The following is a 21,204-nucleotide window of genomic DNA, read 5'->3' on the forward strand; positions in this document are numbered from 1 at the left end:
AAACACTGTGATTCCCTATGGCACCGGTTCAGGCTCCAGCTGTTCCACTTCCCATCCACCTCCCTGCTTATGGATTGGGGAAGTAGTCGAGGATGGCATAAAACCTTGGGACTTTGCACCCATGTGGGAGAAGACCCAAGAAAGCTCCTGGCTTTGAATAAGCTCAGCTCCAGCCATCGTGGCCATTTGGGGAGTCAAAAGCAATAAGCACTCAAGGAATCAAGGCTGTAAGTAAGACCCAGCAAAAACAAAAGATAGCATAGATTCAAACACCTTCAGATATTTGAAGTATCAGATACAGGATATTAAAAAGCATGCTTAACCTCAAACTAAAAAAGTAGCAATCAAAAACTTAGTAACTTAAATAGCAGATAAAACAAAACATAATGAAGATAATTAGTATAGTAGAAGATGAAAGGAAAGGAAAATCAAAAAGGCAAAAGCTTGACATTAAAAAAACTGGAAGTTTTTGAGTATCAAAGGAAATCAATAAAAGGGAAAATAATCTATATAATGGAAAAAATACTTAGAAATCATATATCTAGTTAGGCCCTAATGACCAACAAACTCCAATAACTAAATAGCAAAAAAGGCAACAACTCAACTTTAAAAATTGACAAAAGTTTTAGTAATAATTTCTCCAAAGAAGACATAAAAATGTCCAACAAAAACATAAGATGGTCAATCATCATTAATCATTAGGAAAATTCAATCAAACCAAAAAGAAAAAAAAAGTAAAGAAAGAAATCCATGTGTCTATCAGTATTACTGTACATACAATTTTGTGAAACTTTAACACCTCTGACAAGCCAATGGTTAAGAATATTATACTACTATAGTTTTAATGATCTGTGATTACATTAAAATTTACTGTATGTGGTGTAGTGGTCACTTTTCATTCAATTATTTTTGATAACCATTCTCTCTGTTCCCACTAAACTAGGATCTTTTCGTTTTTTTACTTGCTAAACTTTTGGTAAAGCATTAATCCTTTCATTATAATGTAAACTTAAAATATTATCTCAAAAACTAAAGAAAAGTAACAAAAATGAGAGCGGAGGAGGATGGGAGAGAGAAAAAAAAAGCAGGGAGGAAAGGATTATCAGTATGCTCTTAAAACTGTACCTAAAAACCATACTGAATCCGCTAAAAACTAAAAAATATAAAATAAAACAAAAATCACAGAATAAATAAATCTGGATGGTAGAGGGGAACAAAGGAAAGTACGATCAGAACCACAGTGAGACACTACTTCACACTTATTAGCATAGCTATAACTGCAGAAGACAGAAAGGCACTGAAAGAGGATATGAAGAAATTAGAATCCTTCTACATAGCTGATAGAAATGTAAAATAATATAGCCACTACACAAACACTGAGCAAAATGTTTTGGTTCAAACAACTAAAACACATGTGGCAGGCATTTGGCCTAATGGTTAAGATACCTACATCCGGGCCCGGCGGCGTGGCCTAGCAGCTAAAGTCCTCGCCTTGAATGCCCCAGGATCCCATATGGGCGCCGGTTCTAATCCCGGCAGCTCTACTTCCCATCCAGCTCCCTGCTTGTGGCCTGGGAAAGCAGTCAAGGACGGCCCAATGCATTGGGACCCTGCACCCGCGTGGGAGATCCGGAAGAGGTTCCAGGTTCCCGGCTTCGGATCGGCATGCATGGGCCCATTGAGGCTCACTTGGGGAGTGAATCATCGGATGGAAGATCTTCCTCTCTGTCTCTCCTCTTCTGTGTATATCTGGCTGTAATAAAATGAATAAATCTTTAGAAAAAAAAATAAGATACCTACATCCAATCAAAGTGCCAAGTTCAAGCTTCACTTCTGATTCCGGCTTCCTAATGATGCTAAATATGGGAGTCAGCCAAGTGATGGCTCAAGTAGTTGGGCCCTTCCACTCATCTTAAAGATGTGTTTTAAATTCCGGGCTCTCAGCTTTCACCTGGCCCAGCCACAGACATACAGGCATTTGAGAAGTGGCCTATCAGATGAAGATTCTCTAGTTCTCTTTTAAGTAAAACAAAAATGATTTCTTAAAAACCTTACATATTGGGCCCAGCATGGTAGTCTAGGGTCTAAAGTCCTCACCTTGCATGTGCTGGGATCTCACATGGGCACCAGTTCATGCCCCAGCTGCCCTGTTTCTCCTCCAGCTCCCTGCCTTTGGAAAACAGTGCAGGACAGCCCTAGACGCTACAACTGCATGGGAGACCTGGAAGAAGCTCCCAGCTCCTAGCTTCAGATGGGCTCAGCTTTAACCATTGCGGCCATTTGGGGAGTGAATCAGCAGAAGGAAGATCTCTCCCTGTCTCTCCTTCTCTCTGTATATCTGCCTTTCTGCTGGCTCTGTCTTCACACCAGAGAGGGTATACCTAAGAAGCCGCTCAACTTGACCGGACAATAAGATGATGGACTCTATGTTTGGTATATGCTTGCAATGGGGGAATCTCAACTGAACTTGAACTGTGGTTATGCAACAAGGTGGAGGAATCCACCATGGTGGGAGGGTTTGGGGAGGGTTGGGGAGAATCCCAGTACCTATGAAACTGTGTCACATAATACAATGTAATTAATGAATTAAAAATAATAATTAAAAAAATACCCACCAACCCCCCAAAAAAGAAAATAAATAAATCTTAAAAAAAAACCTTTAAATATTAATGAAGTAGAAATGGGAGCATAGCCAGAAGTTGATTCTCTGAGAAAGCTAGTAAAGTTTACAAACTTCACATTAGTAAATAAGACATGACCCCAAAACTAAAATAGCACATATATGAAATTCAAATATTAGAAAAACATATAAACATTTGAAAATACAGAATATAAATGAAGATGCTGCAAACAATAATTATGAGATGTGTTATATTATGTCACTAAACTTGAAAACTTAGTGATTCCCATAAAATAGAGCTCACCTAAAATCACTCAAGAAGAAAGCAAAGGCTGAATGGCCAATGATCACTAAAGAAAGCTTTAGTGTGGTCCTTCCCTCAAAGTCAACACTAGACCTGAGATTTTACTAGAAATTTATACCAACCATTCAAGAGAAAAATAACTTCAACTTTACATAAACACTATTATAAGGAAAAAGACATCACTTAATTTGTTTTCTTAGTATAACCTTGATATCAAAATTAGGATTGATATTTACAAAGAGAAATTTACAAGTAATTCTGATTCATGAGCATGAATACAAAAATCCCAGATAAAACACTAACTACCTGAATCCTTCAAATACATGCACACACATAACACAGTATGGCCAGGTGGGTTTAATCAGGAACAAAATTGAATTAAAGAGAAATAAGGCATTAAATAAAATAAAACCATTTGATAAACCTCAACATTCCATTATAGTAAAGATTCTCAGTCAACTAAGTATTAAAATGAACTTTCTTACTCTGATGTTTTAAACATCTTATTCAATGTTTACATTTTGAAAGCACTCCATGTAAAGGTCAGGAATAAGCTAAGTTTACCTGCTATCACCAGTTCTATACACAATTACACTGGAGGTTCAATTCGGTGCAAAGGAATAATACAAAGAATAAAATATATAAATATGCAGAAAGATAAATCTGTCATTCTCCAAAAGTAATTTTTATGAAGATGTATTGTTAAAATGCAAAGTTGAGTAAATATGCTGATAAAATATCATTACGTAAAATCCATTGTATGGGGAAAAGGCTAGACTTGGGCAGGCAATGTGGCACTGCACATTAAGTTATCACCAGTAGCAAAGGTACCCCAGATGGGCAGCAGTTTGAGTCCTGGCTGCTCCACTTCAAGTCCTGCTCGTTGCTCAGAGTCTGAGAAAGCTGTAGAGAATGCCCCAAGTTCTTAGGCCCCTGCATCCATATGGGAGATAAGGAAAAAGTCTCCCGGCTCCTGAAGTGAGAAGTGGAGGAATATAAAACTTCTAGAATACAATATAATAAACCACAATTTCAAACCAGGAAAGTTCTTAACCCAGACATTAAATGTTTTCATTATAAAGGAAAATATTAGCTACATTAAAATTAATGTCTTCTGTTGATCAAAAGCATTACCAAAAAACTAAAAAGAAAAGCCTAAACTGAGATATGATTTCAACGCACAATGTATCAGAAGTTAAAATGTTTTAAAGCCTCTGCAAATACATAGGAATGACGAAGAGTCAAACATAAAAAAAAAAAAGGCGTAAGTAGTTCATAAACACACACACACAAAGATGTGCAAACTGGTGGCAAATCAGGGAGATTAAACCTAGGAAAGGCCATTGTAAACCCACCTGACTTAAGAAGTATGATAGAACTGTTTAAAGCTAAGAAGTAGAAAGAACACTCGTCCTTCACTAGTGATACTGGAAATAAGTACAAGACTTGACTCTGCCAAGGGAAATCAAACTTGCATACACTCTGCTCCAATGCTCCCACTCCTCGACAAACCTTCTAAGTGTGCACCAGGAGGCATACAGAAGGATCTGTATAATGGTTCTGTGATTTAGAGAGAAAACTGGAAAACAACCAAAACATATTCATCAGACCAGACCAACAAGTTGTGGTGCATTTTCATAATCAAACACCACAGACCAGTAAGAATTCATGAATTGCTACAAACATCAATATGGATGGATCTCAAAGACCAAGTGTTGAATGAAAGCAGTCACAGAAGAATATGTGCAACGGGTTCTCATTTACACAAAGCTTACAGACAATCCAAACTGTGCAGTGTGATTAGCAACACATAAAATTGGTAATGACCACAAAGAACAGCAAACAAGGGATTAACCATTCCAGAATCATGCGTACATCTGAGAGGAAGAGTAGAGAGATACACTGAGGCCTCTGTGCTTTGCAGTGTTCTGTTTGCAGTCCAGGGACCAGAATCAAAGAAACTTTTACTTTTCTCTAAACTGTATGCATTATATTTCCATGCATTTTTTCCGTGGATACATTCCACAATAAAAATAAAATAAAAATATTTAACATTTTCCTTGTTCTCTGAATTTTTCAGGAAAAATTTGTTTCCTGAATTAGAAGGATAATTCTTGATTGTCTCTTTTGGTACTTGTAGAAGATTTAGTTACAGAACTTTGGACTCTATAATAAAATTTAAAGAAACACTTTTATGTGCACTTCCTGTTTTGTCATAGGTTTTAACTGAGCAGTGGGTGTTTTCATGTCACTCAAAACACAGCAGAAAATTATATATCATGTTATTGTTAATATTTTAATAAATACTGTTCTACTATTAAATAAATACCACTCTGGAGCAGTGCTGTCCAATAAAAATATACTGTAAGCAGGGGAGAGAATTTGGGGAGGGGGTAAGGGAAATCCCAGAGTCTATAGGATTGTATCATAAAAAAGTTTTTAAAACAGAAATACATTGTAAGCCACATACATGTAGGTATAATGTTATACTTTCTAGTAGTCATTATTTCTATATGTGATTAATTTTTTTAATTATTCTTACATTCTTTCTTACTACTATACTTCCAAAATCCTGCATGTGTTTTTACACTTGCAGCTTGTCTTGATCTAGTCTAGCCACATTTCAAGTGCCCACTTGTCACACATGGTTGGTGACTACCTTACTGGATCACAAAGCTTTATAGTCACCAAATGAATAAGGAGCCATTTGGCTCCAGCTTGAGGAATTAGATGAAGAGTACCACGCACTGAACCCACACGCCTATTTGGTCCCTGAATTAACAAGGAGAAGACTGCTAATTTGGGCTTTTAGTAGATCTAAGTAACATTATTCACACAGAACAAAAGAGCTGATCGTTTTTAATCACATCTTTCTTCTTTATACCCCTGAATTTCCTCTCTGTTGGGTCTAACAGGAACTTCTGGTCAAAGAGGAAATAATAATACTTTGAGCTTCTTAAGCCCATTTTTTTCCTCAGGAATCTGAAAATCTGAAAACCATTTCATTAGCGGCCTTACAACGCTTTTGCCATATTCTGCTTTTTCAATTTATGTCTTAAATTTAGAAGAATTGAGCCTTAGAATAGAATGGCTAATATCGCATACGGAAACAGAAACTGAATCAAGGGCCTGAGTTCCATGTTCCAAGGCTCCCCAGCACAAACACAGGTTTCTTTAGGGAATTAGATTTGATTTGGTACCGTTGTGCAGCCATTCATTCATGGTTAATTCTTTACCTTATCTCATCTTGAACCTCCTGTACTTTTACCTCAGTGTTCTCTCTGCCTCTGTCGTCTCTGACTCCCCACTCCCACCCCTGCTGCACAGCCACTGGCTACGGAACAAAATATGTGCTGACTTCAAGCCTTATTTAGTAAAGTTTCTAAAAGGAAACACAGTGACAAAGGCTTTTTGTTTTCTTTTTAAGAACCAGATATTATAATTTCTGTAGAACAACTTTTGTAGCAATAAAATCTAAATACTAATTATCAGAGAGCTGGAGAATGAGCCCAACAGTGTTTATGGGAATTTTTCTTCTGATTCATTCACACTATTTTGTAATAGCAAGCTTGAGTTTTCCTAGTAGGTGTTGTGTGGTAAGGGCATTCATCTTCCAGTAGTAATTGCATGAAGGTGTTACTAATGAGTACCAAATATAGACTTCCTGAAACTCATTTGTATGCTTCTATACACATTTAAATTTCTGATCTTTCTGTATATTTTACACTGTATTTTACCCCAGAAGCACAAAGTATTGTTTAACTGCCCTCCACTATATTGCTTTACTGGCCTTCATATTTTGTAAGCCAAAAAAATAAGCATTTAACTGAGGAACTAGCACAAAGTTGCCAATTTATTTTGACAATTACATTTATAAAAAACATTATGAGAACTCATTGGTTATTTGATCACCGTATTTCATTGAAGCAGTTCTCAGAGGTTAGCATGCATCAGAATCACCTGAAAGTATGACTGAGCCCCCCCCACCACCAGCAGCCCCAACACCACCACCTCCCGTCTCCCCAGATGGCTAGGCTCCAGCTGCAGACCTTCGGATTAATAAGGTCTGAGTTAGGGCAGAGAATGAGCATTTCTCACAAGTTTAGCATAATGCTGATGTTTCTATTCTTAAGAACCACACTTTGAAAATCATTACTTTACAAAGATGCCATTTCGAAAAGGAAAACAGGAAATAGTCTCACAATAAAGGGGAATCATTTAAAGTGAGCAAATTTAGCTTCATTTTTCTTATTCTTTGCAGGTCTGTCAAAGTTTTACAAACAGTAACGAGCCCTTGAAGTAACATTTGCAAATATTGTTTGGTAAGTAGCCAACCACTTGTGGTTACTGAGTATTTCAAACATAGCAGCTCCAAAAAGGGGTGTGTTGCAGACTTTGAAGGTAAACCACTCAATTCAATCACTTTTCGGCCTTTTGGCTAAGATCAAATGTTGTAAACCACTCAATTCATTAGGCACGTTTATACTGATAAAATGATAATATTTTGAATAACTGGGTAAATTTTTTTTAAAAAAATACTAAAAATAACATCACTTTTTACTTTGAAAATGTGGTGCCTAGAAAATTTTAAATTACATATATGGGTGGCATTTACTAGTAATTAAAATACCAGCTGAGCCATCCAAACTCCATATTGGAGTACATGGGTTCAATATACTTTTCAGGCCCTTGATTTGATTCCCACTAATGCAGACCCTGGGAGGCAGTAGTGATGATGCCTCAAGTAGTTTAGTCTCTACCACCCACATGGCAATCCATAGTTCCTAGTTCCTGCCTTTGGCTAAGCCCAGTCCCAACTGTGTGGATATTTAGCGATATACAGCAAAACAGTACACACTCTCGTCCTCCTCTCAGATACATTTAACAGATTTTAAAATTAAAACCACATATGCAGTTGCCATCATAATTCCATGAGAGCAAAGACCTGGAACAGTGGTTATCAGAGTAGTCTCAAGCCAGCAGCATTAGCATCACCAAGAAACAAGTGAACAATACAAATCCTTAAACTTCACTCAAACCTAACTGAATTCAGAGCCCAAACCAGGAGCTTCACCCAGATCCCACACGGGTAGCAGGGGCTCAAGAACATGGAACATCCTCTCCTGCTTTCCTCAGGTCATTAGCAGGGAATTGGATTGGAAATGGAACAGCCAGGACACAAAATGCCAACCATATGAGATGCCAGCACTTCAGCCAATTTACCCACTATGCCACAATGCCATTCCCAGCAATATGTATTTTAACAAGTTTTCTGATCCATAATAAAGTTTGACAATCATTACTAGAAGAATACTTCTCAAACTTTAATGTGTGCACATGTCACCTGGTGATCTTTGAAATCAAGATTCTAATTCAGTAGGTAAGGGGTAGAATTTAAGATTCAGCAATTTTAACAAACGCCTACACTATTCTGGATACTGTTGGTCCTTAGTTTTCCTTTGGGTTATGAAAAACTAGACTACTTGCTGCTTACAAAACACTCTAACCAACATCCAATACACAGGTCAGCATGCATCCCCTTCAAAGCATTCACACTTCAGGACCCACTCAGGCTGCCTGGAGTTACAGAAATTGTGTTCCTGTGACAAAAGGAATTTTGTCAAGATTCTCCGAGAGCTATAAATAAATTTTCTGTTTTAATTGTTTGCATTATCAGACAACCTGCCATGTTCATCTAATAAGAAAGTGTGTGTTTGTGTTCCTATTTTCTCCAGTAGGTTAATGGTGATTCAATATATTTGAAGCTGGAAGCTAGTTCTCCGAGGCTGGAACATTTGAATGAAAAATGGGCACTCCCACTGAATCTCCCCTGGCGAAAGGATCCATTTAATCAGCTGTTGTTTATATCTAGATAGGGGGTTTTAAGCAGAGGTACTCACTGCTGTTGTTAACTCAGAGAAGGCAAAGAAGAGAAGGGAAGCAAAAGAAACTCCAGAGTCCATTCTTGGTTTGTAGTCAGGACGAGAACCCTGAGACAGGGCAGACCTCTGGTCTGCATGGTTCCCAGGAGAATCCATCATCCTTCCCTTGGCATAACTGCCTCCAGATTTTTTTTTTAAGCTGCTTTTTTTTTCTGATTTCTCCCTTTCTCTGAGTCTGCCAATTATATTTCCCCCACAACTTCCAAAGCAGAAAAATACACAAAAGCAAACATAGTTACAATTGACTGAAAGGGAAAAAAACCTCTTAAAACTCAACTGAAAAGACAGAAAGTGGCCAATAATTCTTCAGCTTCTATTGTACTTAAATAAATCAGGATGCAGAAATGACAGGTAGGAAATGTGTCTTCCTATAAAATGTTTGATTTAAAAGGATAGAAACCTTCATCTTATAAACCAAAATCTTTCTCTTACCCTGTGTGTTGTAAGTTTAAAAAGAAACACAGAATGAAAGCGGTGAGTTAGGTTTTTAATTGTTAAGGTAAATCTGAGTTATTACCTGGTTCTGTCAGGTTGCATTAAAACCTGCAGTATTTGACGTATAATCGGTGATATACAAGCAATATGCTATGAAACAAATTTCTGGTATGTAAAATACACATATGTGTATGTTTATTTTAATACTTATGCATAAGTTAAAGCCAACAATTAAATTCAATTTATCAGTCATGTGAAAGCAGTCCATTTTGGGGGCCTAACAGAAATAGAGAGTTAGACTATGCCAGAGCAATAAAATGAAAAATTTGGCTACTGATGTCTGTGACAACTGCTCCCTATGTTGCCATAAATACAAAGCAATCATGTATTGTGTTAGACAGACAAAAAAACAACAGATTCTGTAAGTCACTGGATTACCTAAAATATATTAAAACATTAAATCCAGATATCTGTGTTCCTAAACTCAAGAACTGGTACTTCTTGCATGACAGATGTACAGATAATCAAGTAGATAGTTTTGGTCACACAACTATATTTTCCAGGAAAAGAAAAAGCTTGAGCAAGGTGTCCTGTAGGACCCGATCATTAAAAAGGCCACCTCTTGGGGCAGAACACTCAGGAATCCTCTGGTCACAAAAAGCTGTGTGACACATGGTTCTCACGTAGACCTCACCTGTAATCCCAGCTCTACACAGTACCCAGTAGACTGACTTTAAGCAAATTCCTTAACCTTCTTCCTACACCAATTTGCTCAACTTGGAGTCTGAGTAAAGAGCAACATTGTTCTCTGTAATCTACAGCTAAAATACTTTCTATTTTCAATTCTGGAACTCCTTGATTTTTAAGTCCTTGTGAAATGACAATATCTACTTTTAAGTGTTGTTGAGCCTAAAAATCACCTCATCACACCCTTCCCCCACAATTGTTTTAAAGACCTCTACCACTGCTTTCAGAAATATTCCTAATGCCACAACCACTTCTATTCCACAGATCACAGGACACTAATTTTCTGCTGAACTGACCACCCATCCTGGAGGCCAGTGACTCTCAAACTCAGTGGTGAATCAGCTGCAGTCAGCCTGGAGTGAGGCATGAGAATTTATTTTTGTTGTTGTTGTTGTTGTTGTTGTTGTTGTTGTTTTTATTCACATAACATGCTTTATTAACATGTACTTTCTTTTTTTTATTTTTTTTTAAAGATTTATTTTTATTACAAAGTCAGATATATAGAGAGGAGGAGAGACAGAGAGGAAGATCCTCCATCCGATGACTCACTCCCCAAGTGAGCCGCAACAGGCCGGTGCACGCCGATCCGATGCCAGGAACCAGGAACCTCTTCCAGGTCTCCCACGCGGGTGCAGGGTCCCAATGCATTGGGCCGTCCTCGACTGCTTTCCCAGGCCACAAGCAGGGAGCTGGATGGGAAGTGGAGCTGCCAGGATTAGAACCGGCGCCCACATGGGATCCCGGGGCGTTCAAGGCGAGGACTTCAGCAGCTAGGCTACGCCACCGGGCCCAACATGTACTTTTCAGTTTCCAGATTTCTGATTGGTATCCTGACCTTTTGGTTGGGTATTATCCCTGCATTCTGATTGTTACTCTCTTCCTCCTTGATTGAGTAAATCTTCATCCAATTTCAGAAATGGACCAGTCATAGAGATCCACTCTGTACAGCAGAGGGAGCAGTGGCAAGCTTTTTCAGCAACTCCTTCATTGCAGTTGCCCTCCTAACCGCTGTGGTTTCTCACTACTCACTGTTCCTGTCTGGATAGAAATTCTTCTTTGGTGTGAGGCAAGAACTGAGATTGCCTCAACATTCGAGGCATGAGAATTTATATTTCCAACAAATTTCCAGGGATGACAATGGGGCTGACCCACAATCACACTTTGTCAGTATCTTCTATACCCTGCCAGTTCTTTGAGGCAAAAAAAAAAAAAAATCCAATTTGTTTTCTTTTAGTATCCCAGGTAATCTAACACAGAGACATATGGGAGATATTCAAATATCTGTTGAGCAGAAAAACAGGTGAACTAGCAAATCATTATTTCATTTGAAGACGGAATAATAAATTGCCTCCAGGACAGTTTTTCATCGGTATTAAGCTCCCTCTTAAAGCAAGCAGAGTAGAGACTGGAGAATGCATAGGAGGTTAGATGGAGGCTGAGTAAACCAAACACAGATAGAAGAAGCAAATTCTAGTGTTCCATAGCACAATGGGGTAAATACAGTTCACAATAATACACTGTACTGCATGAAAAAAAAAAACTGGAAGAGAAGAGCTGGCAGGTGCCAGCCATCAAGAAGAGATTCATTGCCTGGCTTACTCAGTTTACATCTGTGTTGAAATATTGCCCAGCACCTCATAAAAATGTACAAGGATTACATGTTAAATTGCTTTTTTTAAAGCTCCTCTTCCAGTACACCAACTAGTTGGTATTGCTAAGAGCATCTTTCAAAAAAGTAAATTTTATTTTTTAATATGTACAATTATCCTGCAGGATCAAAGTCTTGGTTTGATGGGAGATAAAAACGGGAAACCTTCTCTTTCAATAAAATAACTCTTGCTTAATAATATCCACATGTGAAAAAGTTAAAGACGACACTACCATTAAAAATGCTTTTAAAATTATCAAATTCATTTGTACAATATTATATTAAAGTGATCTTTCCCTCAGTACCCTAAATCAGACTGACCACATTTCCCTAATCATCCGGGAATCTTATTTTAAAATACAGAAATGCAGGAACCTTCTGTGGGGAAGTGTAAATTTCGTTGGTATGTGATGAGTCCCTTCCAAATTCAATTTTTAAGCCAGTTTCAGGTGCGGTCCACTTGGTTATCAATATATTTATTAATGAATGTGCAGCTGGGACTGAGAATCACTGCACGAACGCAAATGAAAATGTTCTCATGAAACTAATTTGACCTCACATTTTTCACCTGGAACAGGTTAGGTCATGGTGCAAAGGGGCAGATTCTCAACCAGGAATTTTGGTTTGTTGCCCTTTGGCTTCCTGGAGGGAATAAATGTGAAAGGCATCTCTACCAAAGATCAAGTTTTGCGTCATGGCGCCATGTGGCATGAGCCACTCCAACAACAACAATAGGGCCATTAGTCAAAAGACCTCAGGAAAAGGGGAAACTTGTCACAGGATGACGCCAATTACCAATTATTCCAAACTCAAAAACTAAACCTTTAGCACTGTCTTATAGCATCAGAACAACGAGTTGACCTGGAGAAGTAATTAGCATATTGGAATCTCATGCTGGTACAATGTCCGGTTGAAGTAAAAGTGGTCTCTGGAATGTTCTGGAGAATGGAACCAGGAATGATCTTGTACTTGAGTATAAAATGGTGGTGTCAACAATTAATCTCCCACTGAAAATATTTTTCCTGTTTATACATATACTCTGGTGAAAAAAGAATTTTTTGATGTTGGGTATTATGTTTGGAATACGACTTCCTTCATGCCAAGGTCATTCAAGGCAAATTATAGCTCTGATTCAGAGAGTTTAAACATTCTGTCTTTCTATAATAATTGCTGTGGAATCATACTTGCAATTCTACCTCTCTTCCCTGTCTTGCCTTCATACTAAGTCTCAAGAACAAAATTCAAGCATTTCCCCACAGCAACTCTGCACTGGCCTCTGCCCAAGGAGCTTGGGGAGCCTGGTCAGGCTCTGGGAAGTCTGCAGCACCTCGGTTCATTAAATTGTTTAATATAAGCACTAATTTTTATGATCATGTAATAAAAATAGATACTTCCCAAAATGAAGCACAGACAAGCTGGAAGGGAGTACAGGTTTCCAAGACACACACCCATGGTGACTTTGCAGCTAAATAATTTTGCTAAGAAACAATAAGTGCTCTGAAGTCCCAGTCCTTGTTGGTTCCATGCCATATAGTCACCAGGTCACTGTTGGCTGGTATTAGTTTTCTTTCAATAAATACTCAAACTTTCACTAAATAACTGCCATCAAGTACATTGTTTCTTACAAAAACATGATTTGAAGAATGAAACACTGCAAATGTATAAAGTTCACTGCATTTTCAGTAAGAAATCCTAGCCCAGGAAAAGTTTTATAGCCATACATATTATAGAGAACTAGATGCTAATGCTACCTTCAAACTTCACTACATCAGGTTCATTCACCTTCTTTTTCCCCCTATACCCAAAGCCACAGTCTCTCCATTTAAAAAGGATTGGGTCTGAGATTCACACAGAAGTACTCATAAAAATGTCTCAGGTACCCTTTCACTCCTGTACATCAATGTTCACAATGGCAGCCTGTTCTGCACAGACCAAGGGGAACGGGCAAAGCAGAAGGCTCCATCTGTGTCTTCTCCTGAACCCTCAGACTGGCACAACTCATCCTTAGCAATGCCTTGTATGGATGATAAACTAGTTAGCATGTGCAGGAAAATCTACACCAAGAAGACAGGAATAATAATGGGCTCCATCTCTCCTACTGCCTGGGTTCACAGGGTTATTTTCAATAAGAAAATCCCTACTGCTTTTATTTTTTCTTTTTATTTGAAAGACAGAGAGAGAGAGAGACTGGCTGACTTCCCAAGTATTCAACAGTCCTAAGTAGCCAGTGGTCATCATGTTCAGCAGTGCAAAAAAAAAAAAAAAAAAAAGGTAAATTGGAGGAAACTAGTCCACAGTGGTAGAGTTAACAGAAAAACAACGGTCCCTTTACCTCTTGAAATGTCAACCAAGAAGGAAAGAAGGAAGAATTAAAGCAGCTCTCTTTTTACAAAGATTTTTTTCACACCTATAAAATCTACCCCAAATGAATTCTATCTTTTCTTTTCCCTAAATCTTTCCTGAATGCATAGGAAATGAATGGGGCTGGTAGTGTAAGAGGGATTTTGAAGATAATTTTCTCAAATGAATATACCTCATATCCAAAATGCTATGAGATGCCTGCAGTTATACTGCTGGCTTGCACAACAGACCAGTTCAGTGGAGTAACTCCCATCCAGAAGCTGCTCTGGGAGTCTCTAAGTGTTCAGCATGGGCCCAGCTAGTCAATTAAAATCTCTTGCTATACATCCGCCATATTAGTTTAAAATTTTTTTAATTTTTAAATAGTAGTTTTTATATTGATGAGTACTGAGCTTGTCACTGCTTTCAGTTAAAAATCTAGTTGTCAGAATTTCCACATGTGATGCCAGCATCCCATGGGAGCACCAGTTCGAGTCCCAGCTGTTCTACTTCTGAATCATCTCCCTGCTACTGTGCCTGCGAAAGCTGAAGATGGCACACATGCCTAGGCCCCTACCACTCATGTGGGAGATTAGGGTTGAGTTCCTGGCTTCAGTCTGGCCCAGTACCAGTGGTTGAAGGCATTTGGGATGTGAACCAGCAAATAGAGCATCTCTCTCTCTCTCTCTCTCTCTCTCTCTCTCTCTCTCTCTCTAAATATATATATATATATATATATCTGCCTTTCTCAAAAAAAACCTAGATTTTTTAAACAATAATAATAATAGCCAACAGTAAAGCCCTTTTATTTCCAACACATATGGGTAGAGCCAAAGAGAATAGCTGTTGTAGACATTGATAGCATCCCCCCCACATATTCAACTGTTCAGGGTACACAAAGATTATGATTTCCATCTCACTGAACTTAGAAATAGCCATGTAATTATTTATGATCACCAAAATGAGAACAAAAGTGAACACTGTTTCTAGGCAAAAGTTTGAAAGGGTAGTTCTTTAAAAAAAAAGATGGACTTATAAATTTAAAAGATTAACAGAAAGAGAGAGACAAAGAGAGAAAAAGAGAGCTTCCATCCATTGTTTCACCCCTAGATGTCCCCACAGCCACAATGGGGCTGGGCTAGGCTAAAGCCAGGAGCTAGAAACTTCATCCAGTTCTCCCACATGCACTAGCAGGGAGTTAGACCAGAAGTAGAACAGCAAGAACATGAAATAATGCCCATATGGAACTGGCAGCACTGTAAGCAGCAGCTTACCCATCATGCCAGTGTCAGCCCTGAATAGGCACTGACTGCCACTGTGAGCCATAAGACCAGATTTTTCCCAGCATTCTGGGAGACTGTGCCTCCAATAAGACTCTGTTGTGATATGCCATGGACACAAACACATCATGAGCCCCAGTGTCCGGAGCTGTCCTTTAAGTACCCTGTGAGACCATGTTGCCCTCAGTCACTGTCATTCTGTATTCTTTGCAGCGGCTGGGCTTCCTTTCATTCCTTCCCTGGCTTCTTTCCTTCTCTTCTAGGCTCTCTGGAGGAACCCTCTGTTGATAGTTCACATAGAAGAAAGTGACCTTCTGGAAGAAGAAAGTCTTGTGCAACTAGCATCTGTTTCCCTGGTGTTTAGCATGTGATGTGAGAGTAAATAGATACTGCTTGCATGCATAATGAATAAACAAGGTAATTTATAGATTTCCTCACACTTAGCACGATCTAGCATCACAAAGAACCAACTCTCTCTCTTTTTAAATAATTTCACATTATTATTGCTATATTTTAAGACCCCTACGATGGTTGCCAATTAATATGCTATATTAAAATTTAAAAAAAGATGAGTCATTTGTTGAAAGTCTTTCTATTTTTTTTTAAGATTTAGCTTTATTACAAAATCAGATATACAGAGAGGAGGAAAGACAGAGAGGAAGATCTTCCGTCCAATGATTCACTCCCCAAGTGAGCACAACGGCCGGTGCTGCACTGATCCGAAGCCAGAAACCAGGAGCCAGAAACCTCCTCCAGGTCTCCCACGCGGGTGCAGGGTCCCAAAGCTTTGGGCCATCCTCGACTGCTTTCCCAGGCCACAAGCAGAGAGCTGGATGGGAAGTGGAGCCGCTGGGATTAGAACCGGCGCCCACATGGGATCCCGGGGCGTTCAAGGCGAGGACTTTAGCCGCTAGGCCATGCCGCCGGGCCCAGGGAATCTTTTTTTTTTTTAAATGATATTTTAATAACTATTAATAGTACTTTTCCCTAACCTATGCCATTTTGGCCATTTTTATTCATAGATAATTTGCCTTGAGAATCAGTGAACGATCTTTAAAGACTTTCAACAAGGGCCTGGCGCGGTGGCCTAGCAGCTAAAGTCCTCGCCTTGAAAGCACCCAGATCCCATATGGGTGCTGGTTCTAATCCCAGCAGCTCCACTTCCCATCCAGCTCCCTGCTTGTGGCCTGGGAAAGCAGTCGAGGACGGACCAAAGCCTTGGGACCCTGCACCCACGTGGGAGACCTGGAAGAGGTTCCAGGTTCCCGGCATCGGATCAGCGTGCACCGGCCCGTTGCGGCTCACTTGGGGAGTGAAACATCGGACGGAAGATCTTTCTCTCTGTCTCTCCTCCTCTCTGTATATCTGGCTTTCCAATAATAATAAAATCTTTAAAAAAAAAAAAAGATTCCCAACTTTTGTAGAAGTGTCATGTTTTCTGATGGTTGAATTCTATATTAGACAATCCAGTCCTAAAATACATTTTATTTCATAATTTTACATTTTTTAAAAATTTAAGTATGGGCCTGTGTTTTGGCATATCAGGTTAAGCTGCTGCCTGTAATGCTGGCTTTTCATATTAGAGCAGTGTTTCAATCCCCAGTTGTTCCATTTATAATCCAGTTTCCTGCTATGCCCCTGCCAAAAAAAAAGGATCAAGTACTTGGGGTCCTGCCACCCACATGGAAAACACTGATGGGGTTCCAGGCTCCTGGCTTCAGCCTGGCCCTGACCTTTGAAAAGTGAACCAGTGAATGGAAGACATTCATCTCTTTTTCTCTTTCTCTCTTGTGTTCTCTCCCCACTTTCAAATAATAAAATATTTATTTTCAAAAATAAATAAGTTAGTTATCAGCTCACGCATGTATTTCTTTTTGTTTCTCCTTTCAGTTTCCAAGATCAAAGACAACAATTTTCCTCCCTGCTACCTTCCCTGTTGGACTCCAAGCACAGCAGAGCAATTCTGGAAGGTGAACACATCGGTCATCAAGCTGGCTATACGTCAGAATCATGTGAGAAGCTTTTACTAAAACACAGAGGCAAAAGTTCCCCACTCCCGTCCCAGCCAAAACAAAAAGTTTAATTGACATGGTTTAATTGACGTGGGTGTTCCATATATTTTTTAAATCCTTTAGTTAGAACTGAAAACTGATAGTTTAGTCAAATGATCTATCAGAAAGAACACTGGGTTGTGAGTAGGGACCCATTCATTCAATACATACACTCACTGAATACTGGATAGGATACTAAACCCGAGGTTGCCAGTATAAAAACAACACAGTGCAGAGAAGCTCATAGTCTGAGTAAAAAGAAAAGTAAATTATTTAACTGCTGCAATTAAAAAGGAGAATTACTTAATCTAGCCTGGGGAAATGCTTCCTGGAGAAGACACATTGTCTAGGATCTTTTTCTACTATTATTTATTTAGCTGAGAAACCATTTCTATCCATTGATTTTACCCCACAAAGACCAAAACAACCAGAAACAAAGCCAAAACTAAATCAGCACCTGGGAATTCAACCCAAGTCTCCCACATGAGTGGCAGGAACCCAATTTACTTGAGCTGTCACTGCTGCCTCCCAGGGTAAGCACCAGTGAGAATTCAGTCAGGAATCAGAGCCAGTTGGCCAACCTCGTTACTCCTGTGTGAAATGTGACCATCTTAACCACCACCTTCATCACTAGGCTACAGGACTTTCCCTCTCTGGGATCTTGAACAATAGACCACTTTAACCTGGCAAGGAAAGGATCACAAAGACATGCAATAGAGAAGAAAACAATCATAAAGTGTATCATTACGATGGCTTCTGGCGACTCCAAATAGCTGTTGTGTCTAGACCATGCTACTGGGTAGGGCAGAGAGGCAGTGGTGGAAGAGGTGCAGACCCCAGGTCATTCACCAAAGTCTACCAGATGAGAAGCCAATTGACTATGGATGGTGGGAGACATACAGCAACACCTGAGGCATGATGACACTGAGTTGCCAACCCCTTCCAATAACTCCTTGCCCTCTTGAGTTCCCTTTCCCTGCCCAGAAAGCTGAAGGCTTGGCCTACTGCGACAAGCTAAGAGGTGGTCTAGAGCTTTAAGCTCCTCTTCCACAGACTAGCTCATACAAACAGCCTTGAAAAACAAATACATTTGTAATACATAGTTCAGGCAAGTTGCTGAAAACAACTTCTAAGTGCAGGTGCTTCCTTAATCTTCATAATGCCACAGACACAGAATCATAATACAGTTCAGTTCTTGATTTCTGCAATCTAATCACCTAGATTCAGATTCTGGTTCTGTAATTCGTCTGCATTACAACCCTCAGCAAGTTGTCTACTGTATTTTGGTTAAGTTACACTGCCTCCAGGGGTGAGCCCTGTGGAGCAGCAGGCTATTGGGATGGATGCTTCTCATATCAACATGTCTAGATGCAAGTCCCAGTTCCACTTCCAATCCAGTTCCTTGCTACTGCATTCTCTCGGAGGCAGCACATGATGACTCAGATACTTGAACTCCTGCCACCCATGTGGGAAGCCTAGATATCGTTTCTGGCTCCTGGCTTTGGCCCAACCCAGCCCTCTGTGGAAATTTGGTGTGGACATTTGGAAAATGAACCAGTGAACTAAAGACCTCTTACCTCTCTCTCGCTCCCTCTCTCACGTTCACTCTCTCTCTCTTTCCCCAAGACGATGCCTTTTAAAGGAATAAATATTCTCACCTGTATATTGGAACTGTAAATCCCATAGACTCTCTTCTACCAATGTGTGGGAATTCAATAGGTCAGTGTGAAGCACTGGCACACAGCCAGTCTTTCTTAAGCATTCCACCTAAAGCTTTGCAAAGATCAAAGAGGTCCTCAGACAAGCAGTTCCCCGATCACATGCCCACTTTCAGCCACCAAAGAAGAAACTGCTTTTTAACAAGATGCCCAACTGGCTCACATACACCTTAAAAGTTTGAGAAGCACTGCTGTAAGGCACTGTCTAGGTGGCATCATCTGAGGATTCAAATTGATTTCCAAAGGCGAAAAGATACTGTTTGCTCAAAGTGAGAGTGACTAGCATAGTTGTTCAAAATGTGCACTGGGCATCGGAATCACAGAGTGAAATTTTAAAGGGATCTCACCTGCCTGGACCCAACCCCAGCAACCCCACACCACTCCAATCCCTTTAAAGATTTGGATTCAGCTGGTGTTGAGGTAGGGCTGGGGATCTGGGAATCCTATTTTCAATAAGGCTTCCAAGGTGATTCAAATAAAGTTTGAATCACTTTGGCTTAAAGATATCATTAATTTTGGTAAGTTCTTCATGGTGATTACGCACATAGGCAAAGAAACAGGGCCACTGCCCTGAAATAAAGCTAATCAGTAACTTCAAAAAGAGTTCCATGAAGACATGGCAGGTGTTTAATACCTGCACTGGGCTCCCCAGAGCTGATGGCTTACCTTCCCATACCTGAACCTTTACTCCCTGTCTCCTGAAATCCTGACCAATGTGCTTCAATGCCAGTGTAATGCTTTTCCCTGATTGCACCTCTGGCTCCTTCAACTCCAGGTGCAGTCATCCTACGTGCAGAAGCTGTTCTGGTAGCTCAGCCTTGACTTCTCAGGGCCCTCTACTTATACCTTGTTGATTCTGATCAAGGGGCTGGCGAGGCTGTACTTTACTGAAGACAGTAAAACCAGCTTTTCAGAGCTGAGATTTCCTCTCCCCACTCCAACAAATCTCAACAGCAGAATATCTCACAACAAAGAAGAGAATTCAACAGTTAAGTGTTGCAGATGTGGTTTTTTTTTTTTTTAATCTCATAGCAAAGTGCTGAGGGTTTATCTAAGGATTATAAATAGCTGATTTAAAACTTACTCTGGTAAACTAAATCATGGCTTAGTAGCACTAATCTGAGGCATAATAGAAGGTCACCAAAGGGTCTGAACAGAGATCAGATATCATCCAATTTCCATTTTCAAAATACCCCTCTGGTTGTTCCTCAGTAAATAAAATTCAAGGGAAAGGGGCAGAACTGAAAGCAGGGGAGCCAGTTAAGAAGTTAGTGCAGAATCCAGGCACCAGAGAGTAGCAGTAAGTGAACTTAGCTGGGAAGAGAAGCAATAAACAGAATTGGGTGGATCGAACAGATATTTTGGAATTAGGAGAAACAGGTCCTGTTGATGCATTAGATTAGGCAAGCTCGGGGAAGATGACTCTCGAGTTTTTGGCTTGAACTTCTTGAAAGGGTCATTTGCTATAATGGGAAAGATCAGCAAACAGAATCTTTGGACAGATCTGCTGAGGTGTTCCGGTAACTACTCAGCAATACAGAGTTTTTAGGGAAAGACCAGCAGAATTACCAGATGGAATCTCAGAAGAGCTAAGAGCCAGACACGAGCAGATACCTAAGTTTGCATTTGACTTTAGAGGTATCTAGTAGCCCTGAGGTCTGATTCCAGACACTGACTGTCTAAGAACAGAAATAGGATCAAGCACAAGAACAGAAAAGGGGCCCAGGAAGGCAATAATTGAAGTCTGGCAACAAATACTAAAGCAAGTAGGCAGAACCTGAACCCCAGGTCTAGCACAGGATAAGAACAGCAGACAAATTTCTCATGTATTCCTGGAATAGTGCTCACCCATATTTAGTATTCAAATACTTGTCAAATGGACTTCACTGATTTAATAAATACTTCTTATCAAGCTGCCTATGTAGCAACAACCCCTCTAAGTGCTTTGAGTGTACTGATTTATGAAACCCTAATAAGAAAATAAACCATTGTTATCCCTATCTTTCAGATGAGGAAACTGAGACATGCCAGAAGAATTTGCCCAGGGTCACACAGTCAGCAACAGTAGGATCAGGAGTTGGCTCCAGAATTCAAACTCTCAACCCCAAAGGAATGAATA

This window comes from Ochotona princeps, chromosome 5, assembly GCF_030435755.1.
Source record: "Ochotona princeps isolate mOchPri1 chromosome 5, mOchPri1.hap1, whole genome shotgun sequence".
Taxonomy (NCBI): Eukaryota; Metazoa; Chordata; class Mammalia; order Lagomorpha; family Ochotonidae; genus Ochotona; species Ochotona princeps.